The 12,299-nt window shown below is 48.7% G+C and overlaps 1 protein-coding gene across 1 annotated transcript in view; it reads right to left on the minus strand.

The window, feature by feature from the left end:
* vps53 (VPS53 subunit of GARP complex) overlaps positions 1-12,299 on the minus strand; it is a 293,849-nt gene that overhangs the window by 99,661 nt on the left and 181,889 nt on the right. The window lies entirely within an intron of this gene.

A 12,299-nucleotide genomic window follows, 5' to 3' on the forward strand; every position in this document is an offset into this window, starting at 1 on the left:
CATCCTTAGTGTTTTGCCTTTGTTTTCAATTCTTTGGTTTGCTTTGCAATATTTCTGAGACATTAAAAATCTCTGATTTTCATCCCCGGGTCCGGTTCACCGAGTCAGGAGATTACCTGGCTTGGTCAATCTAACCCTTCAAAATGATCATCCGCAGGTGGAATTTTGGTTGCTGGCGGGGGACTGAAACAAGAGATGGGGTGGACGACCTCAGAATGTATTTGTCGGCTTCCGGGCAGGGAGCCCCGGCATAGTGTTTAATTAAATCAATAAAACAAAAAACCCCCCCGGCCCTTGCCCCCTCCACACACTCCTCTTGAAGCATCCATACCAACCCATGCCCCCCAGCGACCCCACATCCCATACCAACTTAGTACCTTCTATCTAGCCCCTATGGCCCCTCACATCCCTATGGTAACAGTGTCCCAATACCCCATGATCCATAATGGCATGGACAAGTTGGGCCAAAAAGCCTGTTTCCATGCTGTAAACCTCTATGACCCCTCACATCCCTATGCCATCTTAATTTTCCTCTACTCATCCCTATTTCCTTATAACCCTATGCTAGCTAAGTGCCAACCCATGCCCCCCCACCATCTTTGCCCTAGTCCCTTCCATGCCAACTCACTTAAGATCCTTGGACAGTTCCTTGACAGCTTTGACACTCCCTGGGTGACTTTGATAGGTTTGACACTTCCTGGCTGAGACAAACGGATTAATATCCTAACCTAAAGATGACACTTTTGACAAAGCAGCATATACCCTAAGTAATGTACTGAAGTGTTTAACCTGGACTACAGGCTCAAGTCCTGATTATGGATTAGGGGGCCCAGAGACTTCAGTCCCGGGTCTGCTAATCATATTTAAATTGTATTAAAATCCCCACTTCATACCTAATGGAATCCAAAACTGACGGCGCCAGAAATCTGGCGCTGGGAGAGGTACTCGGGGCCGGACGCCCAGGACGGATCGCGGGAATCCAGCCCCGCTGAAATCTCCCAGCCCGCTGCGCTAATAAATTAATGCAGCAGGATGGGAGAATCAACCCCATTGTGGTTAACTTAGCCATATTCAATAGTGCAGTCCAGATTGCATTCGCTCTTCGAGTGTGGAAAAATAAAATCTAACCTTTAAGTAGTAATATCCTTATGTTGTAGTCAGATAGTCTGGTTTATTTTACCGTCTGTTTTATACGCCTTCTTTATTGTATTATTTTTATTATAAAAAATAGCTGAATTCCTGCCCCAAAATGGTAAAGTTGATCATAATTATTTTTGATGGCGCAATTTTAAAACTAGTATTGATGATGAGGTTGCTTGTTTAAGGGACGTACATAAAACCTGTTACCCAGTGGGAAATCCGAGCTGCCAAGAGAACAACCAATATCTTGCCACAGTCTAATGAACATGTTAAATCCAAACAAACAGCGGATGCAAGCACAAAAATCACACAGCCCATTATAATTGCTTGCAATTTCCCTTTTGTGTAAGAGTCATGGTAATGCATTGAAAATGGGCTTATTTTGAGACCTCTTGGTATGTCTGTCTGTGTGTGTGTATGTATGTATGTGTACACATACCATACTCCTCCCTTGTCGGGAATCAGGGAGCTGCAAAAGCATACAAAACTGAAGCTGTGTTTGTTTTCGCTGCTTGAAGACGGCCAGCCCTGAGTGACAACTTCAAAGTTCACTGGAAATCAAGACTGCCAATGCAACAGGGACAAAAACTGTAAGGGTGCATTGGGTTCAGGAAAAGGTTACCCTGTAACGCAAGGGAAAGGAAATGCAATCCCATTGAAATCCCTATAATGCAGAAGGAGGCCATTCTGTCCATCGAGTCTGCACCGACCACAATTCCACTCAGGCCCTACTCCCATAACCCCACATATTTACCCTGCTAATCCCCCGACACTAGCGTCAATTTAACATAGCCAATCAACGTAACCCGCACATCTTTGGACTGTGGGAGGAAACCGGAGCACCCGGAGAGAACCCACGCAGACACGGGAAGAATGTGCAAACTCCACACAGACAGTGACCCGAGGCCAGAATTGAATTCGGGTCCCTGGCGCTGTGAGGCAGCAGTGCTAACCACTGTGCCACCGTGTCGATTACTAAGAATTAAAAGCCACTTTTTACCACTTTTCAAATAAGTTATTAAATCACCTTATTTCAGCAAGTTTGAACTAATTCTATGCCCTACTGTCAAATGAAAAAGACTGACTGATGGCACTAAAACATGTGAAAACCTCTAGCCTGAATAATTTCGGCGCGAGGTGGGTTTTCATGGCATCAGCAAGGGCAGCAGACACATGGGAACACCACTATCTGGAAGTTCCCCTCCACATCACTCACCACCCTGACTTGGAAATACATCGCCGTTTCTTCACTGCTGCTGGGGCAAAATGCTGGAATTCCTTCGCTAACAGCACTGTGGGTGTACCTACACCACAGAGGCTGCTGCGGTTCAAGAAGGCAGCTCACCACCACCTGCTCCAGGGCAATTAGGAACGGGTTACAAATGATGGCCTAGTCAGCAATGCCCACATCCTGTAAATTAATTTTTAAAGAATCTAGCACCGTACGACAAAATAATTGACAGAATGATACCGCCCATTGGGTAAGGAAGAGAATTTGTAACAGTTTTCAAATCAGGCGAGATGCTCAACTTCAGTTAGAAGATCAGCATCAAGAACTGGTCATGACAACATGGAACACCAGGTAACACAATCACATTTTCATTTGTTTTCATGTTTGCTTGATGGCATACCCCACAACGCAACCATAAAACTACAGAAACAGTTATAAAACCTGGAATTTTACAGGAAGCATCGAGGCACAGATGACTATAGCGGCAGGCATTTTGCCAGCACCTCGTGGCGAAACTCACCTCAGAAAAACAAAATAGTTAGTGGGGGATGTTTTCCCGTCCCGCCCGCCACGGGAATCGTAGCGGGCGGGGAGCGGACCATGCAAAGGTCTGTTGACCTCGGGTGGGATTTTCCCGTTTTGGGGCAAGCGCGGCCAGTAGAAATCCCGCCCAGTATCTCCTGTGATGTCTAGGGATGGGCAATAAATGCTGGCCAGCCAGTGACAGCCATGTCCTACACATTAATAAACATCAGGAAGGTCCCCGACACTCCATTCCAGTTCAACTGACTAAGCTCAACCAGTTGTATGAAACCATGTGAGCTTTGGGAAACGGTAACTTCCCTCAGTCTGCCAGGTGGAAAGTCAAATAGAATTCCTTAGCGAGTAAACTCCATGGACTGGGTCTAAAGGGGCACATTAGTCCATGCCTTGGCTAAAATGTTGGAGCTGGGGTGGGGGGGTGTGGTGGGGGGGGCACATTCCCGCAGTGGATGATTGTCCTGAATGATCATTAATTGGCTTGAGGCGGGACTTCTGCGCATCAGCAATAGGAAGTCCCACTTCAGAGAACTATGGACCTGAGGCCGACAGCTCTCCTGTGCCGGCAGTGCCACTGTGAACTGTGACCGCTGCTGGTATTGCAGTGAGGCCTGCAGGAACATGCTCCACTGGAGCTGGGACCAGAGGTAAGCTTCGTGGTCCCACCAAGGCCAGGGATGGAAGGCCCAAGGATCTGGGAGAGAAAGGTTAGGTGGTGAGGGTAACCTGGGGAAGAAGGAGAGGGAGGTTACACCTTGCGGGTGGCCCTCCGATGGCCCAGGGATCCATTAAGAAGGGGCCCGCCTCCACTGTCCACCATAAGCCCATGCACTTACTGAGAGCTTCCAGGCCTGAGGCCACGGTACATGTCTGTACCAACGATATAAGTAAACTGAAGAATGAGGTCTTGCATCAATGATTCAGGAAGCCAGGCAGTAGTTTAAAAGGCAGGACCTCCAAGGTTGTAATCTCTGGATTAATACCGATGCCATGTGCTAATGTAGAAATAGGAAAATAGAACAGATGAATGCGTGGCTCAAGAGTTGGTGCAAGAGGAAGGGTTCTGACTCAAATTTTTAATTCCTCTCTGGGCACAGGAGAAGTACAGTAAGAAGTTTAACAACACCAGGTTAAAGTCCAATGTTGGACTCCAACGCTGGCATCTCCACACACAGGAGAAGTGCCAGAGGACTGGAAGACATCTAATGTGATTCCACTTTTCAAGAAGGGCAGTAGAGATGAACCAGGGAATTACAGATCAGTGAGTCTCACGTCAGCGGTAGGGAAACTATTGGAGAAAATTCTGAAGGAGAGAATTAATCTCCACTTGTAAAGGCATGGGCTGATTAGGGACAGTCAGCATGGCTTTGTCAGAGGGAGGTCACGTCTGAGAAATTTGGATGAGGGAAGTGCAATTGGTGTCGTTTATATGGATTGCAGCAAAGCCTTTGACAAGGTACCACATGGGAGACTGATTGAGAAGGTTGAAGCACATGGAATTCATGGAAACCTGGGGAGATGAATCCGAAACTGGCTTAATAAGAGGACACAAAGGGTGGTGGTAGAAAGCTGTCTGAGTGACTGGTGGCCAGTGTCCAGTGACGTACCACAAGGTTCAGGGCTGGGTCGCTTACTGTTTGTTATGTACTTAAATGATATAGATGATAAAATGGGGGGAATGATAAGTAAGTTTGCAGATGACACCAAGATTGGGAGGGTGGTTAATAGTGAAGAAGGCCATAAGTTACAGGAAGATATAGATGGGTTGGTCAGATAAGCAGAGCAGTGGCAGGTGGTATTTAACCCTGATAGGTACGAGCTGATGCACTTTGGAAGAAGTAACAAGACAAGGGAGCATTTAATGAATGGCAGGACACCAGGAAGCTCAGAGTAACCGATGGATCTTGGGGTACCTATTTACAGATCCCCGAAGGTGGCAGAGCAGGTGACTAGGGTGGTTAAGAAGGCATATGGGACACTTGGTTTTATCAGTCGTGGCACAGAGTATAAGAGCTTATGTTGGTGCTGTATAGAACTTTGGTTAGGCCCCAGCTGGAGTACTGTGAGCAGTTCTGATCACCACACTAAAGGAATGATGTGATTGTGCAAGAGGGGGTACAGAGGAGATTCACCAGGATATTGCCTGGAATGGAACATTTGAGCTATAAGGAGAGACTGGATAGGCTTGAACTGTTTTCTTTAGAGCAGATGGGGCATGATTGAGGTGTATAAGATTATGAGGGGTATGGACAGGGCGAATAGGAACCAACTGTTTCCCTTGTTTGGGGGGTCAATCCAAGGGGACATAGTTCTAGGGCGAGGGGCAGGAGATTCAGAGGGGATTTGAGAAAAATCTTTTGGGTGATAACCTGGAATGCACTATCTGGGAAGGTAGTGGACGCCAGAAACCTTACAACCTAAAGTATTTGGATGAGCATCTGAAATATCATAACATTCAGGGATATGGGATAACTACTGGAAAATGGGATTAGTATGACTTTAGTGGCAGTTATTGTTGGTGCAGACTTGATGGGCTGAAGGGCCTTTTCTGCGCTGTACAACTCTGTGACTATGACCCTATAGATGTTTGGCATGGGCTTCTCCTGATACTGGTTAGATTCAAAATGGGTATTGATTAGCCACTCAAGAGCCTCCTTTGACCCACAGATGTCGGGTCGCCACATGCAACCCCATCCCCCAGCTGACCACCCAAGACCACAAGAAACTACAAAAGGTCGTGAGTATACCCAATCCATCACGCAAACCAGCCTCCCATCCACTGACTCTGTCCAGACTTCCCATTGCCTCGGCAAAGCAGCCAACATAATTAAGGACCACACATACCCCGGACATTCTCTCTTCCACCTTCTTCCATCGGGAAAAAGATATAGAAGTCTGAGGTCATGTACCAACCAACTCAAGAACAGCTTCTTCCCTGCTACCATCAGACTTTTGAATGGACTTACCTCGCACTAAATCGATCTTTCTCTACACCCTAGCTATGACTGTAACACTACATTCTGCACTCTCTCCTTTCCTTCTCTACGAATGGTATGCTTTGTCTGTTTGGGGGGCAAGAAACAATACTTTTCACTGTATATTAAGACATGTGACAATAATAAATCAAATCAAATCAAATTGTGGCCAAGGTAGGCAAGAAGGCAGCAAACATGGTGCCCAATGGATTTTAAACTCCCCCCCGCTCCCCCCCTTCCACCTTTAAACCCGCTGGAGGTGGGGGGAACATGGAATCCAGTCCCAGGTGAAACATTTGCTGAGCATAGGAGCTGATTTGATCGCCAGTCTCCCTCAGAATCAAAGCAGCTTGCCAGCATCATCAAGGCTTGTACATAAGAAAATGGCCCCTCGAGCAAAGCGCCAGGGAATCACCTACACTACCTGCCCCTAGCAAGGAATCAATGTCATTGCGGCTGGGATGTGCGCACAGCAGAATAAAATAATGACTCAAGTTCCAGACTAAATGCACATTTCACTCCGACAAGCCACATCATGCCTGGTGTGCAAATATTGGGGTGGTCCTCTGATAATGGTGTAAGCTACATTGCTGGGGTAGAAGGAGCTTTATCTTTCACATCGCTTTGCACAGACCTGGGACTGCTTGATGCCGGCACTGGGTGCGTGTTGAGCACAAAGTTTGTAGCGGAGATAAAAGTTTTGTTATAAAAAAAAGCACAAATCGCAGCTTGAGGATTATAGTTCAGACTTATCCAACCCATGCCGATTTTGAACCACCAAAGGTCAATAAGAGTCCTCGGACCATTTTATTCTCCTCCGCTGACTCTTGCCCTCTCACACCACCTGCTGACAGTCCACAACAATGCACTGCAGCTGTACAACGCTAGGTATACCTGAATGAACTGCTGATTGGAAATCAAATTTTATATACTTCTAATACTGGGCATGCCAGTCTACTGGTAGTTAATACTCCCTTTGGCTCAATGTGTGACTGGTAAATTAGAATTGGCAATGGTTTGATGCACGCACACAATTCTACTCCGTGCTTTCCTTCTGTGCACTTTCCATTAGTTGCAGCATTTTAAGTGTACAATGATGTCCAGTTTCCCAATTGCATGCCTTGAGGCAATATAGCCTTTCTTAATGTTTTAGCACAGCAACAGAGCAGAGTCATAGACCATATGCAACTGTTCCGCCAAAACACTTTAGATGTATTCAAGCTGTGCCCTAGTCAAATCATAGAATCCCTACAGTGCAGAAGGAGGCCATTCGGCCCATTGAATCTGCACCGACCACAAGCCCACTCAGACCCTATCCCCATAACCCCAAGTATTTACCCTACTATTCCCTTTGAGACTAAGTAGCAATTTAGCATGGCCAATCAACCTAATCCACTCATCTCTGGGCCTTGGGTCACTGTCTGCACATTCTCCCCGTGTCTGCGTGGGTTTCCTCCAGGTGCTCCGGTTTCCTCCCACAGTCCAAAGATGTGTGGGCTAAGTTGATTGGCCATGCTAAATTGCCCCTTAGTATCAGGGGGGATTAGCAGGGTGAATACATGGGGTTACGGGAATAGGGCCTCGATAGGATTGTGGCCGGTGCAGACTCGATGGGCCGAATGGCCTCCTTCTGCACTGTAGGGATTCTATGAATCTATTCTATGATCTTTGGACTGTGGGAGGAAACCGGAGCACCCGAAGGAAACCCACGCAGACACGGGGAAAACGTATAAACTCCACACAGACAGTGACCCGAGCCGGGAATCGAATCTGGGTCCTTGGCACTGTGAGGCAGCAGTGCTAACCACTGTGCCACCGTGCCACCCCAGGTCATCTCAGAGCTAACACCTAGCTCTGTGCAAAATAGAATCATTTGGCTCCCGCATGGAACCAGTCTTGCACCAAGAAATATAACACACAAACCACTCTCTAACATTATTAATGATCTTTTGTTGTAGCAGGCATACCCAGGCTATGTCTGCAGAGCTTCTTGCACTGGGAATAGTTACTGCTTCAGACCTTGTGCACTAAAATCGCTGTAAAGAAACCCCTTGGGTAGATTTTAGAATAAGTACGCCCTGCTTGTGTGGAAGTCAGCATTCACAACACAGCAGTCAAATTTTGTTAAAGCTATTTTCTTGTACTGAAAAATGATATTATCTGGTATTTTAATTGTGTAGCATAGAAACCCTACAGTACAGAAAGAGGCCATTCAGCCCATCGAGTCTGCATCGACCACAATCTCACCCAGGCCCTACCCCCATATCCCTACATATTTTACCCACTAATCCCTCTAACCTACGCATCTCAGGACACTAAGGGGCAATTTTAGCATGGCCAATCAACCTAACCTGCAAATCTTTGGACTGTGGGAGGAAACCGGAGCACCCGGAGGAAACCCACGCAGACACGAGGAGAATGTGCAAACTCCACACAGACAGTGACCCAAGCCGGGAATTGAACCCAGGTCCCTGGAGCTGTGAAGCAGCAGTGCTAACCACTGTGCTACCGTGCCGCCTTTGAATGAGCAGCAAAAGAATGTCGTTTCTGCCATTCAGGTTAATCGTGGTGGTCACACCACAAAGCTCCTGGGTGCAATCCTAATATGTGAAACTCGACGCCAGCTGCACTACTTCATAAAACAACTGTCTGCCATATCACAACCGCTGCGACAAAATCATTTTCTTCTTAGATAGTCCCTCAGCCTTGAGGATGGCTCGCTTCCACACTGAAAGAGAGTTCTCAGGTGACTGAGGAGTCCAATGGGTGACCCACTGTCTCTGTCACAGGGTGGGGCAGACGGTGGTTGGGGGAGTGAGTGGGTGGGATGCCCGTGTTGCCGATCGTTCCTTCCACTGTCGCGCTTGGCTTCAGCTTGCTCTTAGTGGTGAAACTCAAGATGTTCAGCTCCTTCCCGGATGCTTTTCCTCCACTTTTCGCGCAGTCTTGGGCCAGGGATTCCCAGGTGTCAGTGGGGATGCTGCACTTTTTCAAGGAGGCTTAGAGGTGTCCTTGACGTGTTTCTTCTGTCCTTCTGGGGCTCGCTTGCCAGTCGAAGCTCCGAGTAGAGCATTTGTTTCAGAAGTCTTGTGTCCAGCATACAGATGATGCGGCCCCGCCCAGCGGAGCTGATCGAACGTGGTTCAATGCTTTGAAGCTAGGGATATCAGCCTGAGTGAGAACATGGATATTGGTGCGCCTATCCTGCCAATGGATTTACAGGATCTTGCAGAGGCAGCGCCGGTGTTACTTCTCCAGGGTTTTGAGGTGCCTGTTGTACATAGTCCACATGTCCGAGCCACAAAGCAGGATGGGTATCAGGACTGCTCTGTAGACCAGGAGCTTGATGCTGGGTCTGAGGTGTTGGTCTTCAAACACTCTCTTCCTCAGCGGAGCGGAGGCTGTACTGGCACACTGAAGGCAATGTTGAATCTCATTGTCAACATCTGCCCTTGCTTGACTGTAGGCTCCCGAAGTATGGAAAGTAATTCGCACTGTCTTGGATTTTGATAACCAGTGCTGAGTGGCAAGGGCAAGTTGGCAGAGGAGCTTTGTCTTACGGAGACTCTTTTCTTTCTCCTTACAGACGCTGCCAGACCTGCTAAGATTTTTCAGCATTTTCGCTTTTGGTTTGTCTTACGGATATTTAGTGTAAGGCCCATGTTCTTGTACCCCTCAGTGAGGATGTTGATGATGGTTTGGAGTTCAGCCTCTGAGCGCGTGCAGACACCAGCACCGCCTGCATGCTGTATTTCAATGGCGAAGAATGGGATGACCTTGGATCTGGCCCTGTAGATTCTCGTTTGTTGTGTAGTTTAGCTCCACTCCAGCAGGGAGTTTGCTGAAGGTGAGATGGGGCATTTGCAGCAAGGAAGACCGAGAAGAACGTCAGTGCGATGACACAGCCTTGCCTGACCCCAGTCTGAACGTGACAGGGTCTGTGGTGGGTCCATTGGTCAGAATCACGGCTTGTATGTCATCGTGGAGCGGGCGGAGGGAGTAAGGTGACAAAGCTTTGGAAGCAGCTGAAACAGAGAAGGATGCTCCACAATCCCTCGCGGTTGACAGTGTCAAAGGCCTTTGTGAGGTCAAAGAAGGCCATGTACAAGGGTTGGTGCTGTTCCCTGCATTTCTCTTGTAGTTGCCACATGGTGAAGATCATGTCTGTTGTGCATCTTAGTGGGCAGAATCCACATTGTGACTCTGGGAGAAGGCCCTTCCCTGTGTCGAGAACAGGGAAATTCTCTGCAGTTACTGCAGTCAGACTTGTCACCCTTCTGCCGATGGTCACGACTGCGGCTTCTCTGAGATCTCCCAGCATGCTCTTCTCCTTCCAGATAAGGGGAATGAGGTCATGTATTTGCGGCAATCATGCTCCTTCGCCATGTTCTGGTGCTTTGGCAGGGATTCTATCAGTTCCTGATGCCCTGTTGTTCTTTAGCTGTTCACTACCTCTTGCTGGGTTAGGGTTGTGCTGAGATGGTGGTGGGTAGCATGCTGCAGGGTGGAGCCAAGGAAATACGTCAAGAATAGAGTCTAAGGAGGTCTTCGAAGTGCTCTGTTCAGTGGGCACTGACTGCCTCTATGTTCACGATGAGTCCCTCTCTGTTCTTGCCAGCAGTTGGGTTGACTCCTGGGTACTTGGGCCGTAGGTGGTCTTGTGTGACATGGCTGCCGGCTAACTACTGGATGTCCTGTTTGTTTCTCCACCAACCATCCATTCTTTGGGTCATGGGTTTTTTGCTGGTCCTCAGCCATTTGTAGAGCTGCTTTCTTGCTCTCGAGTTGGGTTGTTCTTTTGGGTTCAGAAAAGCCTCGCGCTTCTAGCTTATCAACTCCTGGACCTCCTGGCCGTTCTCAGTTTGGTGTTTCCTGGCCGAGTGACCAAGCTTCTCTTCACAGGTGCTGATTATGAAGGTTTGAGGGCAGTCCAGGCTCTGTGGACACTCTGTGTCTCTGGGTCAAGGGAGTGGTCAGATTGGTAGCAATGGGCTGGCTGAATAGGGCTGGCTGATTGGAGTATTTGAGTGCCTGAGTGTTGATTTTCCTGTGTCATTGTTTCTGTTGCTGGCGCTGCTTTGGGGTGACATTAATGTTGATCACAGAGCAGATTAGACAGTGGGATGTCCAGCAGTCGTTGGTTCCTGTCATAGAGTGGGTGATCGGGACATCCTAGTGGCTGGCCCCTCACTCAGATGATGATATAGTCGAGCAGGTGCCAGTGCTTGGAACGGGGGTGTTATCATGACTTGTCTCTCTGATAGAACAAGGTGTTGGTTAGAACATGGCATTTTGTCAGGAGCAGGGTACCATTGATGTTGGATATCCCAGTCCCTCTCTGCCGATTATACCTCCCCAGTGGTCTGTGTCCCTTCCGACCTTGGCATTGAGGCAAGAATGATCAGTTTGTCACCAGCTTGGCTGGAGTAAAATTTCTCTTTGGAATTATCTGCAGCTTCTGGTGTTGGGGAGTACACGCTGGGGACTGTGCGCACTGGTTCTGAGAAAGGGTGAGCCAAATGGTCATGAGGCATTCACTTATCCTGCAAGCGAATGCTCTGAGACGGCCAACTAGTTTGTTTTTAATGGTGAAGGAACCCCATGGAGGTGCTGCTTTTCTGCTGGTTTACCTTTCCAGAAGATGGTGTAACCGCCTTGTCCCTTGAGCTGGCCTTCTCCTGCCCGCCGGCTATCACTCAGGGTGGTGAACTCAATGGCAAAGTGCCCGAGCTCCCGGTGGACGATAGCAGTTCCAGTTTGTTGTGGCTGGCATTGTCCACAAGGGTCTAGGTCCACAGCTTCATTTTAAGGGGTGCAAGATGCCTGTGCCTGACTCCTTTTAACACGGAGTGCCTGCGCACCACAGGCTTGATGGAGCAAGGCCTTTGCCGAGTGGAAAGACGATGGACCGTCTCCTCCCGCGCTGCTCCACACCGGGTTCCCCGCTCTCCTCCTGCGCTGCTCCACACTGGGTTCCCCGCTCTCCTCCCGCGCTGCTCCACACTCGGTTCCTGTCCTCCTCCCGCGCTGCTCCACACCGGGTTCCTGCTCTCCTCCCGCACTGCTCCACACTCGGTTCCTGTCCTCCTCCTGCGCTGCTCCACACTGGGTTCCTGTTCTCCTCCTGCGCTGCTCCACACTGGGTTCCCCACTCTTCTCCCGTGCTGCTGCACACCGGGTTCACTGCTCTCCTCCTGCACTGCTCCCCCCAACTTTAATACCCCACTGCTCTCGCCGCCTCTTGGAGACGGTGCTGCTTTTCAAACTCCTGAACTCTCGCTGCTCTTTAGTCCCCACGGCTCTTGCTGCCTCTATTACAAAATGCTCCTTCCTTCAGATAATCTATTTTTTTTAATTCATCTGTGGGACTTGGGCATCACTGGCTGGCCAGCATTTATTGCCCTTCCTAATTG

This window comes from Mustelus asterias, chromosome 12 (genome assembly GCF_964213995.1).
Source record: "Mustelus asterias chromosome 12, sMusAst1.hap1.1, whole genome shotgun sequence".
Classification (NCBI taxonomy): Eukaryota; Metazoa; Chordata; class Chondrichthyes; order Carcharhiniformes; family Triakidae; genus Mustelus; species Mustelus asterias.